Here is a 13,946-nt window from a genome sequence, read left to right as displayed (position 1 = left end):
ATTTTCCCCATCAGGAGGGACTTGGCTTAGACTGAACAGCAAGTGGGTGGCAGTGGCCCAGTGGAGATCGGGGAATTCCTGAGGACCTGGCCTGGCCTGGCCTGGCCTGGCCTGACCTCCTTCCCTCCCATTCCACCTCTAACCACTAGACACACTTCCTTTTGTGCCATTCAGCTAAACCGAGGGTTTCTGTGGTGATTAGCTGGGGACTGAGAAATCTTAGGAAAGATGTAAGCAGGCCTAGAGGATTGTTATGCTTCATTCAGAGAAATTAGGAACTACTTCCAGCAGGGGGAATGAGGGAGGAGGGGAAGGCAGGAAGGAGCTGAGCTGAGCTGTAAGTCCTCAGAATTTGTCATCCTTCTGTTCCCCCTTGTCTGAGCTAAGCACAGATCCTCAGACTCCTCCCAGAGCCAAAAGAAAACCATGACAGCAGGACTGGGGTGATCCTCTGTCTGGGGTTGCCCTGAGGGAGAACGGGAGGAAGGTAGAAGTGTTGGCAGCATGACTGGAGAGGTGAGGTCTTCAAGAGGACCCTGATCCAAGACTCCATGTGTTGCACCAGGAGAACTGTATAATAGACATTTCATCCCAGCCCCTCTTCCTGCAGGCAGCACTGTGGGTCTCCTGCCAAGACTGTGGGTCTTTATCGGCCCAGAGACGATGCACAAGGTGGAGCTCTCCTATATGGGAGAAGGCACCATCACCTCCTGGTTCTCCTGCTGGGACTTGCTGCTGGTACCTGCTGGCAGGAGCCCAGTTGTTCCCCTACTCCATCATGGTTCCTGGCTTGAGTTTGCGGGTCCTCAGCTCATAAGATGTTGGAGCCCGCTCTGGGCTGTGGCTCATTCCAGAAGTTGAACTCAAGGAGCAATTGGTGTCTCCTGGACAACAGCATCCGGCTGCACTCCCGGACCTCCAGGTACTCCTTGTCATGCAGTCCATAAGGGCTGGGTAGCCACCTGAGAACCTCCACAGGTGCAGTGCCTAGTCCTGCTCCCCACAGCACATGTTCCAGTTGCCCATGAGGACCAGAGGTGGTCCTCATCCTGGTGCAGCATGGGCAGTGCTGCCTCCATCAGTGCCTACTATAGGCATCTGGGCATTCCGGCGTCTCACTGTGAAACTGGATCTTGTAGAGGTTGCTGGTCTCCTTCTTGGACAGCAGGGTGGAATGAGCATCCTTCCAGGGATCCACTTTGTGAACAGAGAGGGAGCAGAACCAGTAGCCTTCATTGTCCTTGAATGGAAGAGCACCACAGCCGCAGCCACAGCTGCAACATCCCCAGGACAGGCCTTGGCCTTCCGGTAACCACTGTGACACTGCAGAGATGCTGCGCAGCCACGAAGCCGTGTTGGACCAGGGAAGTTTGCAGGAAGACCTCATGGTGTGTTTGAAGAGAATGTATATTCTGCTCTCACCGGGTGGAGTTGCACTAGGTTGGTACCAAAGTAATTGTGGCTTTGGTCCATGAATTTAAAATCATTGTAACTAGGTTCACACACACTTTTTTTAACTTTTAATTTTTTATTTCAATAGGTTTTGGGGGAACCAGTGGTGTTTGGTTACATGAATAAGTTATTTAGTGGTGATTTCTGAGATTTTGGTGCACCCATCACCCAAGCAGTGTACACTGTACCTAATGTGTAGTCTTTTGTCCCTCACCACCCTCCACCCTTTCACCTGAGTCCCCAAAGTCCAATGTATCATTCTTATGCCTTTGTGTCCTCCTAGCTTAGCTCCCACATATTGGTGAGAATTTTCCATTCCTGAGTTACTTCACTTAAAATAATAGTCTCCAATTCCATTCAGGTTGCTGTGAATGCCATTAATTCATTCATTTTTATGGCTAAGTAGTATTCCATTGTATATATATACCACAGTTTGTTTATCCACTTGTTGACTGATGAGCATTTGAGTTGGTTCCACATTTTTGCAATTGCAAATTGTGCCGCTATAAACATGTGTGTGCAAGTTTCTTTTTCATATAATGACTTTTTTTCCTCTGGGTAGATACCCAGTAGTGGGATGGCTGGATCAAATGGTGGATCTACTTTCAGTTCTTTAAGGAATCTCCACACTGTTTTTCATAGTGGTTGTACTAGTTTACATTCCCACCAACAATGTAAAAGCCCCCCCTTTTCACAACATCCACACCAACATCTATTACTTTTTAATTTTTTTATTATGGCCATTCTTGCAGGAGTGAGGTAGTATCACATTGTGGTTTTGACTTGCACTTCCATTATAATTAGTGATGTTGAGAATTTTTCCATATGCTTGTTGGCCATTTGTGTATCTTCTTTTGAGAATTGTCTATTCATGTCCCTAGCCCACTTTTTGATGCAATTGTTTGTTTTTCTCTTGCTGATTTGTTTGAGTTCATTGTAGATTCTGAATATTAGTCCTTTGCCAGATGTATAGATTGTGAAGATTTTCTTCCACTCTGTGGGCTGTCTGTTAACTCTGGTGATTATTCCTTTTGCTGTGCAGAAGCTTTTTAATTTAATTAAGCCCCGTCTATTTATCTTTGTTTTTGTTGCATTTGTTTTTGGGTTATTGGTCATGAAGTCTTTGCCTAAGCCAATGTCTAGAAGAGTTTTTCTGATGTTATCTTCTAAAATCTTTATGGTTTCAGGTCTTAGATGTAAGCCCTTAATCCATCTCAAGTTGATTTTTGTATAAGATGAGAGATGAGGATCCATTTTCATTCTTCTACATGTGGCTTGCCAATTATCCCAGCACCATTTGTTGCATAAGGTGTCCTTTCCCCACTGTATATTTTTGTTTGCTTTGTCAAAGATCATTTGGCTTTTTTTCTAGGTTCTGTATTCTGTTCCATTGGTCTACGTGCCTATTTTCATACCAGTACCATGCTGTTTTGGTGACTATGGCCTTATAGTATAGTTTGAAGTCAGGTAATGTGATGCCTCCAGATTTGTTCCTTTTGCTTAGTCTTGCTTTGGTTATGTGGGCTCTTTTTTGGTTCCATATGAATATTAGAATTGTTTTTTTCTAGTTTTGTGAAGAATGATGATGGTATTTTGTTGGGAATTGCATGGAATTTGTAGATTGCTTTTGACAGTATGGTTGTTTTCACAATATTGATTCTACCCATCTATGAGCATGAGATGTGTTTCCATTTGTTTGTGTCATCTATGATTTCTTTCAGCAATGTTTTGTAGTTTGCCTTGTAGAAGTCTTTCATGTCTTTCATTAAGTATATCCCTAAGTATTTTCTTTTTTTTGCAACCATTGTGAAAGGGGTTGAGTTCTTTATTTGATTCTCAACTTGGTCACTGTTGGAATATAGCAGAGCTATATTTGTGTACAATGTGTACACGATTTGTATATAATGATTTGTTTACATTAATTTTGTAGCCTGAAACTTTGCTGAATTCATTTACTAGTTCTAGGAACTTTTTGATGAGTCTTTAGGGTTTTTCTAGGTATACGAGCATATCATCAGCAAACAGCAACAGTTTGACTTCCTCTTTATCAATTTGGATGTCTTTTATTTTTCTCTCCTGTCTGATTGCTCTGGCTAGGACTTCCATTACTATGTTGAATGGAAGTTGTAAAAGTGAACATTCTTGTCTTCTTCCAGTTCTCGGGGGAATGCTTTCAACTTTTCCTTATTTAGTATAATGTTGACTGTGAGTTTGCCATAGATGGCTTTTATTACCTTAAGGTATGTCTCTTCTATGCTGATTTTGCTAAGGGTGTCAATCATAAAGTGATGCTGGATTTTGTCAAATACTTTTTCTGCATCTATTGAGATGATCATGTGATTTTTTGTTTTTAATTCTGTTTATGTGATGTATCACATTTACTGACTTGTGGATGTTGGATCAGTCAGGGTTCTCTAGAGGGGCAGAACTAGTAAGATAGATGTATATATAAAGGGAAGTTTATTAAGTAGTATTGACTCACACAATCATAAGGTGAGGTCCCACAATAGGCCGTCTGCAAGGTGAGGAGCAAGGAAGCCAGTTCGAGTCCCAAAACCTCAAAAGTAGGGAAACCGACAGTGCAGCCTTCAGTCTGAGCAGAGGTCCAACAGTCCCAAAGCTGAAGAACTTGGAGTCTGATATTACTGGGCAGGAAGCATCCAGCACGGGAGAAAGATGTAGGCCAGAAGACTCAATCCTTTCACATTTCTCTGCCTGCTTTTACCATAGCTGCACTGGCATCTGATTAGATGATGCTCACCCAAATTGAGGGTAAGTCTGCCTCTCCCAGTCCACTGACTCAAATGTTAATCTCCTTTGGCAACACCTTCACAGGCACACCCAGGAACAATACTTTGCATCCTTCAATCCAATCAAGTTGACACTCAATATTAACCATCACAGATGTTAAACCATCCCTCCATCCCTGGTATGAAACCTACATGAAACACATCTTTGTTAGTCAAAATAGGAACCATTACAAGCAACACGTTTTTGTCAATGAGAAATAAGCTTGTTTATTCCTGTAGCGTAAAAATCCTTGCTTCAGGATTGAAACGAACTCATGGAAAGCATTTTCTGCCTCCTGCTGGTTGTGGAAGCCTTTTCCCTGCAAAAAGTTGTCAAGATGCTTGAAAAGGTGGTGGTCAATTGGCAAGAGGTCAGGTGAATTTGACAGATGAGGTAAAACTCTGCAGCCCAATTTTTTCAACTTTTGAAATGTTGTTCGTGTAACGAGTAGTCAGATGTTGTCATGGAGAAGAATTGGGCACTTTCTGCTGACCAGTGCTGGCTGCAGGCCTTGCAGTTTTCGGTGCATCTCACCGATATGTTGAACATTCTTCTCAGATGTAATGGTTTTGCTGGTATTCAGAAAGCTGTGGTGGCTCAGACTGGCAACAGACCATCAAACAGTGACCATGACTTTTTTGTGTGCAGGTTTGGCTTTTCGAAGTGCTTTGGAGCTTCTTATAAGTCCAACCACTGAGCTGGTCATTGCCAGTTGTCATATAAAATCCACTTTTAATCACACATCACAATCTGACCGAGAAACGGTTCATTGTTGTTGCACAGAATAAGAGAAGATGACACTTCAAAATCATGATTTTTTTTTAAATTTTTGCTCAGCTCATGAGATGATCGAGCTTTTTCACCTTTCCAATGTGCTTCAAATGCCAAATGACCACAGAATGGTCAACGTTGAGTTCTTTGGCAACTTCTTGTGTAGCTGTGAGAGGATCAGCTTCGATGATTGCCCTCAACTGGTTGTTGTCGACTTCTGATGGCAAGCCACTGCACTCTTCATCTTCAAGGCTCTTGTCTCCTTTGCAAAACTTCTTGATCCACCACCGCACTGCACGTTTGTTAGCAGTTCCTGGGCCAAATGTATTATTGATGTTGCGAGTTGTCTCCGCTGCTTTACTACCCATTTTGAACTCAAATAAGAAAATCGCTTGAAGTTCCTCTTTGTCTAACATCATTTCTATAGTCTAAAATAAGCATAAAGTAAACAGAATAAACAGCAAGTAATAAGTCATTAGGAAAAAAACAAGAAATGCCCATTAAAGTGATGGATAACATAACCACATTTATTTAAAAATGTGTTCCAATAGCAAACAGCAAATTCCAAAAATGCAAAAACCACAACTACTTTTGCACTCAAAAAAGTAATTCACTAAATGTGAATTTAGTGAAATTGGTTCACAGTGTTCAAAACTTCTATATCTTTATTGATTTACCTAATTTTTCTATCAGTTATTGAGAAGTGAGAATTGAAATATCTAAGATTGTGGATTTGTCTATTTTTTCCTTGAAATTACCTCAGTTTTTTCTTCGAGTATTTTGAGACTCTTATTAGATTCATAAAATTTTAGGATTATTGTGTTCTCTTGATGAATTGATCCTTTTCCCATTACAAAATCATCTTCTTAAAAAAAAAAACCCTAGTAATTTGTTTTGAGTCTGAAATTTAATATAAACACATAAGTTTTCATTTAATTAGTGTTAGCATGGTGTATATTTTTCCATTCTTTAATTTTAAATCTACTTGTGTATTTTATTTTTAAGGTGTGTCTTTTGTGGGCTGTGTGTAATTAGGCCATGTTTTTTATTCAGTCTGAAATGTTTTTATAATTCGGGTGTTTAGCCCATTTACATTTAATGTGATTATTATTATGGCCAAGTTTGAATCTGTCATCTTACTATTTGTTTTCCATTTGTCCCTTTTTTTTCTCTCTTTTTCTGCATTCATTTGGATTAAGCAAGTATGTTTTATGATGTTATCTCCTTTATTGGTTTATAAATCATCACGTTTTCTTTTGTTAATCATTGCATTAGGGTTTATAATATATATATATGTTTAACCTGTCATAGTCTACTTAAAGTGATATGATACCATTTTAAGTATGGTATGGGAACCTTACGATAGCATACTTCCATTTATCCCCACACAACTTTTGTGTTCAGGTTGTCGTACATTTTCCATTTGCATATGTTACAAACCCTGCAGTACATTGTTATTATTTTCAATTACACAGACATTATCTTTAAGATTTAAATGATATGAAAATGTCATATACTTGTATGTGTAGTTACTATTTCTAGTGCTCTTTATTCTTTCATGCAGATGCAGATTTTCATGTGATATCATTTTCCTTCTGTCCAGAAGACTTCTTCTAACATTTCTTAGCATATGGGTCTGTTGGTGATGAATTTTTTTTAGACTTTGATTTTGAAAGACATGTCTGTTGAGTATAGAATTCTAGTAGACAGTATTTTTCGGTATTTTAAAGATATTTCTCTATTGTCCCCTTGTTTGCACTGTTTCTGGCAAGTCTACTGACATCGTTATCTTTGTTCTGGTATAGTAACATCTTTCTCTGTAGTTGCTTTTAAGATTCTATCTTTATCACTGATTTTTAGCAATTCAATAATGATGTACCTTGGTGTAGTGTTCTTTAGGCTTCTTGCTCTTAGGATTTATTGAGGTTCTTGGATGTGAGTTTATAGTCTTAATCAAATTTGGGCATTTTGTGACCATTATTCCTTTAAATATTTTTTGTGTGCCCCCCTACCACCACCCAACTCTACCTATCCTTTTTCTAAAAGTTTGACTTTGGCCTTTTAGAGATTAAACCTATAATGGTTGAAGTGAAACATACATTGGATGGGATTAATGGCAGATTAGACATCGTAGAAGAAAAAATTATTGAACTTGAAGACATAGTAATAGAAACTATCAAAAATGAAACACACAGAAGAAAAAAACTGAAAAATAATGAAGATAGCATTAGTGAACTACGGAACAATTTCAGGTGGCTTTATATACATGTAACTGAAGTCACCAGAAGAAAAAAGACAGGCAGAGTTCAGTGGTGGGGGGGGGGGGCACAGAAAAAATATTTAAAGGAATAATGGTCACAAAATGCCCAAATTTGATTAAGACCATAAACTCACATAATTCATATATTGAAACCAATGTGATTATATTGGGGATGGGGCCTTTGAGAGGTGTTTAGGCATTGAGGGTAGAGCTCCCATGATGGGATTAGTGCCCACATAAGGAGAGATGTAAGAGGGCTTGCTTCCTCTCTGTGTTCTGTATCTACCATGTGAGGACACCATGAGAATTCAGCCATGTGTGAACCAGGAAGAGGGCCCTCACCAGAACCCAACCATGCTGGTACCCTGGTCTCAGCCTTCCAGACTTCAAAACTATAAGAAATAAATTCCCATTGTTCAAGCCACCCAGTCTATAGTATTCTGTTATAGCAGATTGAACTAAGACATAGGATCCCCACTCCTTGTGCTACATCCTAGAAACCCAAGTTTCTATCCATATGGATGGAATTAAAAGGGGGGAAATTCCACAACTTACAGATATTTCAAAACATCATGTCATACACCATAAATATATACAAAAATAAGGTAGAAAAAATACGGGGGCAGACAAGAGGTAGAGATGGGGGTGAGGGATGAGCTCCAGGATATCAGGTTATGGTGCTAGAGAGATGGTCAGAGCCAGATTCAAAGGCCTATAAGGAACTTGGATTTCATTCCAGAAGCAATGAGGAGCCATCAGAAGATTTTGAGCAGAATAGGTGTCATCTGTTCTGCTTAAATAGTAATCACATTGGCTAATAGTTATTGAGTATCTATTATGAGCCAAATCCATTTCCACGTGCTGTATCTGTATCATGTCCTATAATTCACACAAACCCGACCAGGAAGGTTCTGTTATCTTCATTTCACTTACGGGGAAGAGGAGACACAGAAAGGTTAAGGGACTTGCCGTGGGTGACAGCACATCACAGGTTCAGAGCCCATGCCCCCTGCAACCACCACTCTAGCTACAGTATGGAGCTGGGGAGAGCAACACTAAAAGCAAGCAACCATCTGAGAGGAGGCATGAGGCTTGAACCAAGGCAGTGGTGTGGGAGTGGAGTAAGGGAACCATTGGAAGGAAAGACAGGATGCAGGCACAAAGTTGTTACTTACATGCTTGAGAGAGGAAAGGATTTGAAAAGAAAGGCTCTTAGAGGGTGCTGTTCACTGAAATGGGGACCATTAGGAAGGGCAGGAGAAAGTGATGATTTCATCTGGCCATGCTGGGTTCACATTCACAGGGTCATCTGGAAAGAGTTGTCTGGGAGATGAACAGGTAAAGGTCTGCAGCTCAGGGGAAGGGCCCAGGTAGGATTAGCATGTCATCTATGTACAAGTGTTAGTAATTGCCATGGGATAGATTAGGCCTCTTAAGAAAAGGTGGATGAGATGATTGGCTCTGGTTAAGGATCCAGCTGGGGACAGGAGTCAGAATTAGGGCTGGAGCCTCAGGACGTCATCCCTTCTTCCTGATGCCTAATCTCAGAAACAAACTCCTAAGAACAACCTACAACGGGCACCTTGTAACAGTCCACCATGCTCCGAGACTGGGTATACACCACACCACAGAAGCAGCAGCAAAGTAAGATGAAAAGTGTCAGGGCTGTGCATGGTGGCTCACACCTGCAATCCCAGCGCTTTGGGAAGCCAAGGCAGGTGGATCACCTGAGGTCAGGAGTTTGAGACCAGCCTGGCCAACAGGATGAAACCAGGTCTCTACTAAAAATACAAAAATTATCCAGGCATGATGGCGTGTGCCTGTAACCCCAGCTACTCGGGAGGCTGAGGCAGGAGGCAGGAGAATTGCTTGAACCCGGGAGGCAGAGGTTGCAGTGAGCCAAGACCACGCCATTGCACTCCAGCCTGGGTGACAAGAGAAGAACTCCATCTCAAAATAAATAAATAAATAAATAAATAAATAAATAAATAAATAAATAAATAAGAAAAGAAAGCAAAGAAAAGAAGTCAGATGTCAGAGTCAGACAGACCTGAGCATGAATCACAGCTCCCTCATTTACCAGTTGTGTGACCATGAACAGATCATTTAGCTTCTCTAAGTCTTCATTTCCTTAACAACAACAAAATGATGCAGCTGATAATGCCTACCTTGAAGACTATATGTGAGGATTAAATGAGAAAACATATGGAAAGCACTATGTAGACACATAGTAGATATTCAGTAAGTGACCACGTAGCCATCTTTCCTGCAGTCCCAGCCACTCTCTTCTTCAGAGCACATTTGATGTCATTCTGGCCTTGGCAGAACTCCCATCTAGACCTTCTCCAGCTCCTTCATTTGTGCCAATGGGAAGCAGGAAGGCTACACACCCCTTGGCAAAGAAGTCATCCTTAGAGAATTTAGCATGTTTAGTGGGAAATGTTTTCATCAGACAGTTGTGAGTTCCAAAACAGACTCCAGCACTTACTGGGTACTTGATCTCAAGCAAGTCATCTAACCTGTCTGAGCCTCAGTTTCCTCATCTGTAACGGGGGTTATAACACTACCTCACAGGACTGGCCTAAGGATTGAATGAGATCCCAGATGCAAAACACTTGCCACAGAGTCTGGCATACAGCAGGTGCCCAGTCAATGTCAGGTACTATTACCTTCAGCTTTCTTTTTTTTTTTTTTTCTCTCTGTCTCTCTCTCTCTCTGTCGCCAGGCTGTAGTGCAGTGGTGCTCACTGCAATCTCTACCTCCCAGGTTCAAGCGATTCTCCTGCCTCAGCCTCCTGAGTAGCTGGGACTACAGACGCGTGCCACCATGCCCAGCTAATTTTTGTTTTTTTAGTAGAGGCAGGGTTTCACCCTGTCAGCCACGATGGTCTTGATCTCTTGACCTCATGATCCACCTGCCTCAGTCTCCCAAAGTGCTGGGATTACAGGCATGAGCCGCTGCACCTGGCTACTTTCAGCTTGCTTTCTATTCTTTCTTCACTGAGACAAAGTCAGAAGTTACCTCCCCCTCCTCCTAAATCTGAAAGTCCAAATCACTATAAATCTCCTTCTAATGGAATGATCACAGTCTGCCTCCTGTGACCTTTATTTCTGAGAAAATCCTGCCTTCCCTCTAGACAGGGAGCTGCCTGGGAAGTAGAGACCCACCTCTGCCCTCCCCACAGTGCCAGGTTCAACATGAGGTTCGTAGTAAATGTGCAGTGAATCGAGGGATGAATGAATGACTAAATGGATGACATTGCAGTTACATCAGAAGCTGTGAGAGAAAATTAATTTGCAGATGAAATTATTACATTGTGTACCCAATCTTGCAAAACAATGAGGCACCGCTTGTAGGAGTTTCAAACACTTTTTCAGAAATTTAATTGCCAGTTAATTTTCCTGCAAAACACAATAACCTCTATGCGCTAAAGGAAATAAGACACAGCTCTGAAAACCTCATTAGTCTGTGCCTGAAACCACAGTGGCTTTTCCCAAGTTAAGAACCTGAGAATGTGAGCTGCCATAATTGGCGCTGTCTTTGTTCAGATGCAGGATGCCTTTACTCTGATGTCCCCACTCCTCATATCCCACTGAGAGGGTGTGGCTCCCACCTGCGACTGCGGAAGTGAGGGTGGCCTGAACTGAGCCATCCTCAATCTCTTTCTCGCTGTGTTCTTTTATGATCAGAGCTTAGTCTGTAGAGCTCAGTCTGTGACCAGAATCAAGGCTCTCTCTGTGACCAGGAGGAAGGCTCAGTCCGTGACTGTGATCAGAGCTCAGTCTGTGACCAAAATGAGGGCTCAGTCTGTGACCACAACTACAACACGGTCTGAGGCCAGGATCCAGGCTCAGCCTCCATCCATAGCCACAGCTGTGGTCGCACATGCCACATGCACACAGCTTCAACTGAAATTAGAAGTGGGCCAACAGGACAGACGTAACGTAAACAGCAGAGGTTTCTGCGACACCACTCAACAAATTATTGAATTGAATTCAATAAATATTAGATGAATCCTCAGAGTTCCAAGATGTGGTAAGACGTGGGTAGAAGGGGAAGAATGGAAAGGAGATGTCATCAGCCCTGGTGAGAAAGGGCCCAGAACTCAGGTGTGCCAGAGTTCAATCCTGCCCTGACCCATTTAAGCAACTCTTGGCCAGGAAGCTGGATGTCTCTCCTTGAGCTTCACAGTAACCCACATAGAACTCAGAGAGCTCCAGACGGCCTGCCTGGAGATGTGTGCCCTCCGGCCAGATGCTGTCAGCTCCAGTAGCCGTCACCTGCTTGGGTATCACTGCTAAGTGGGTCAGCATTTGCCAGCCATTCTGCCGATTAATGGTGTGTAAAGTAGCTGTCTCATGGTGGCTGGGGCACTGTGACTCAAGCTTGGGAAACGCTGTAGAACCAGCAGAGAGCTCATCTCGCGGGCAGAGGGGGACTCTGAGAGCGTTAAATCTCAGTTGCTACTGTTTGGGGTGCCCATGAACTCTTCGCAGCAGGATGTCCATTGCTCGGTCTCCCCTCTCTGCTTACTCCAGTGTCCCCTATGAAGGACACCTTTGAAGTGAGGGATGAGATGTAATGAAGCTAGATATAAAATTAATCAAATATGACATGAGAATTGACGTGGAATGCAATCCCATCAGCAGACGATTCACCTCCTTGGAGTGGAGTTGTTTGCAGCATTTCTGAAGGACTCAGACTATGAGCAACATCAGGGATTATTTTTCAGAAAGAGGACTGCAGACACAGAACACAGTCACTAAGGCCCAGGTGCGGTGGCTCACATCTGTGATCCCAGCACTTCAGGAGGCCAAGGTGGGTGGATCACTTGAGGTTAGGAGTTCGAAACCAGGCTGGCCAACGTGGTGAAACCCCATCTTTACTAAAAGTACAAAATAAGCCAGGCTTGGTGGTGCATGCCTGAAATCCCAGCTACTCCAGAGGCTGAGGCAGGAGAATCACTTGAACCCGGGAGGTGGAGGTTGCAGTGAGCTGAGATCGAACCACTGGACTCCAGCCTGGGCAACAGGAGTGAAACTCTTTCTCGAAAAAAAAAAAAAAAAAATCACTCAGGAGGGTGTGTCTAATATTTAAATGCACTGAGATTCTTGTATGTTGATTTTTCTTGCTTTGATCTAATTATAAGAAATGTCTAGGCCAGGGACAGTAGCTCACACCTGTAATCCCAGCACTTTGGGAGGCCAAGGCAGGTGGATCATCTGAAGTTGGAAGTTCGAGACCAGCCTGATCAACATAGAGAAACCCCGTCTCTACTAAAAATGCAAAAAATTAGTCAGGCATGGTGGCACATGTCTGTAATCCCAACTACTCAGGAGGCTGAGGCAGGAGAATCACTCGAACCCAGGAGGTGGTGGTTGCAGTGAGCTGAGATCGCACCACTGCACTCCAGCCTAGGCAACGAAAGCAAAACTCCATCACAAAATAATAATAATAATAATAATAATAAATAAATAAAGAAGAAGAAAGAAATGTCTAAAGATGACTTCAAAGAATTTGATTGCTATGTATTAGAGCAGAAGTCATTCATTTATTTGTTCATTCATTCAGCACTAAAACTAAGCACCTACTGTGTGCCTGACCCTGTACTATGCACAGAAGCAAGCCAACCAAAACAGTAATAGTCTGGATTGGGCACGGTGGCTCATGCCCATAATCCTAGCACTTTGGGAGGCTGAGACAGGTGGATTACCTGAGGTCAAGAGTTCGAGACTAGCCTGACCAACATGGTGAAACTCCTCCACTAAAAATACAAAATTAGCCAGGTGTAGTGGCATGCACCTGTAATCCCAGCTACTTGGGAGGCCGAGGCAGGAGAATTGCTTGAACCCAGGAGGCGGAGGTTGCAGTAAGCCGAGATTATGCCACTGCACTCCAGCCTGGGCGATAGAGTGAGACACCATCTCAAATAATAATAATAATAATAACAGTAGTTGCAGTGACAGTAGCAGTTGTTGTTATTGTTGCAGTTGTTAGCTAATATTAATTGAAGATTTACCATGTGCTAGACTTTGGGCTAAGCACTTTGTAAGCACCGTCTTATTTAAGTCTCACATAACCTATGAAGTAGCCGCTATGAGTGTCCCCATTTTACAGATGAGGAAACTGAGTCACAAAGCAGTGAAGTAACCTTCCCAGAGTCAAGCAAGTAGTAAGTGGTAAAGTTCATAGCACAGGGCCATTCAGATCTTCTCGCCTTGTGATTTAAATTTTGAACAGAATGACTAAAAGTTTCAAATATGCTTTGGAATTTATCCCCCAGGCGTGACTGAACAAGACTTCTTCTGGCACTGCCCTGGTCGTTTTTCATGCCAAGCCTGGATCTTCAGCCTTCCCTTCCATCCTTCAACACCCCCTACCTTCTGTCAGTGCATCCTGCGTTGCTTAAGTTAGCCAGAGTGGGCTTCTGCTGCTTACACTCAGAGAAAATTAACCAGGATGGCCTGGCGCGGTGGCTCACTCCTGTAATCCGAGCACTTTGGGAGGCTGAGGTGGGCAGATCACGAAGTCAGGAGATCGAGACCATCCTGGCTAACATGGTGAAACGCCATCTCTATAAAAATACAAAAAATTAGCCGGGCGAGGTGGCGGGCGCCTGTAGTCCCAGCTACTCGGGAGGCTGAGGCAGGAGAATGGCATGAACCTGGGAGGC

General features: G+C 42.8%; 1 pseudogene; it reads right to left on the bottom strand.

Moving 5' to 3' along the window:
* Positions 1 to 382: 382 nt before the first annotated feature.
* Positions 383 to 13,946, bottom strand: part of LOC105523675 — a 136,027-nt pseudogene continuing 122,463 nt past the window's right edge.

The sequence above is a fragment of the Colobus angolensis genome, unplaced genomic scaffold (assembly GCF_000951035.1).
Source record: "Colobus angolensis palliatus isolate OR3802 unplaced genomic scaffold, Cang.pa_1.0 Scaffold47, whole genome shotgun sequence".
Taxonomy (NCBI): Eukaryota; Metazoa; Chordata; class Mammalia; order Primates; family Cercopithecidae; genus Colobus; species Colobus angolensis.
The sequence above is the reverse complement of the archived record's forward strand: the minus strand, read 5'-3'. Positions and strand labels throughout refer to the sequence as shown.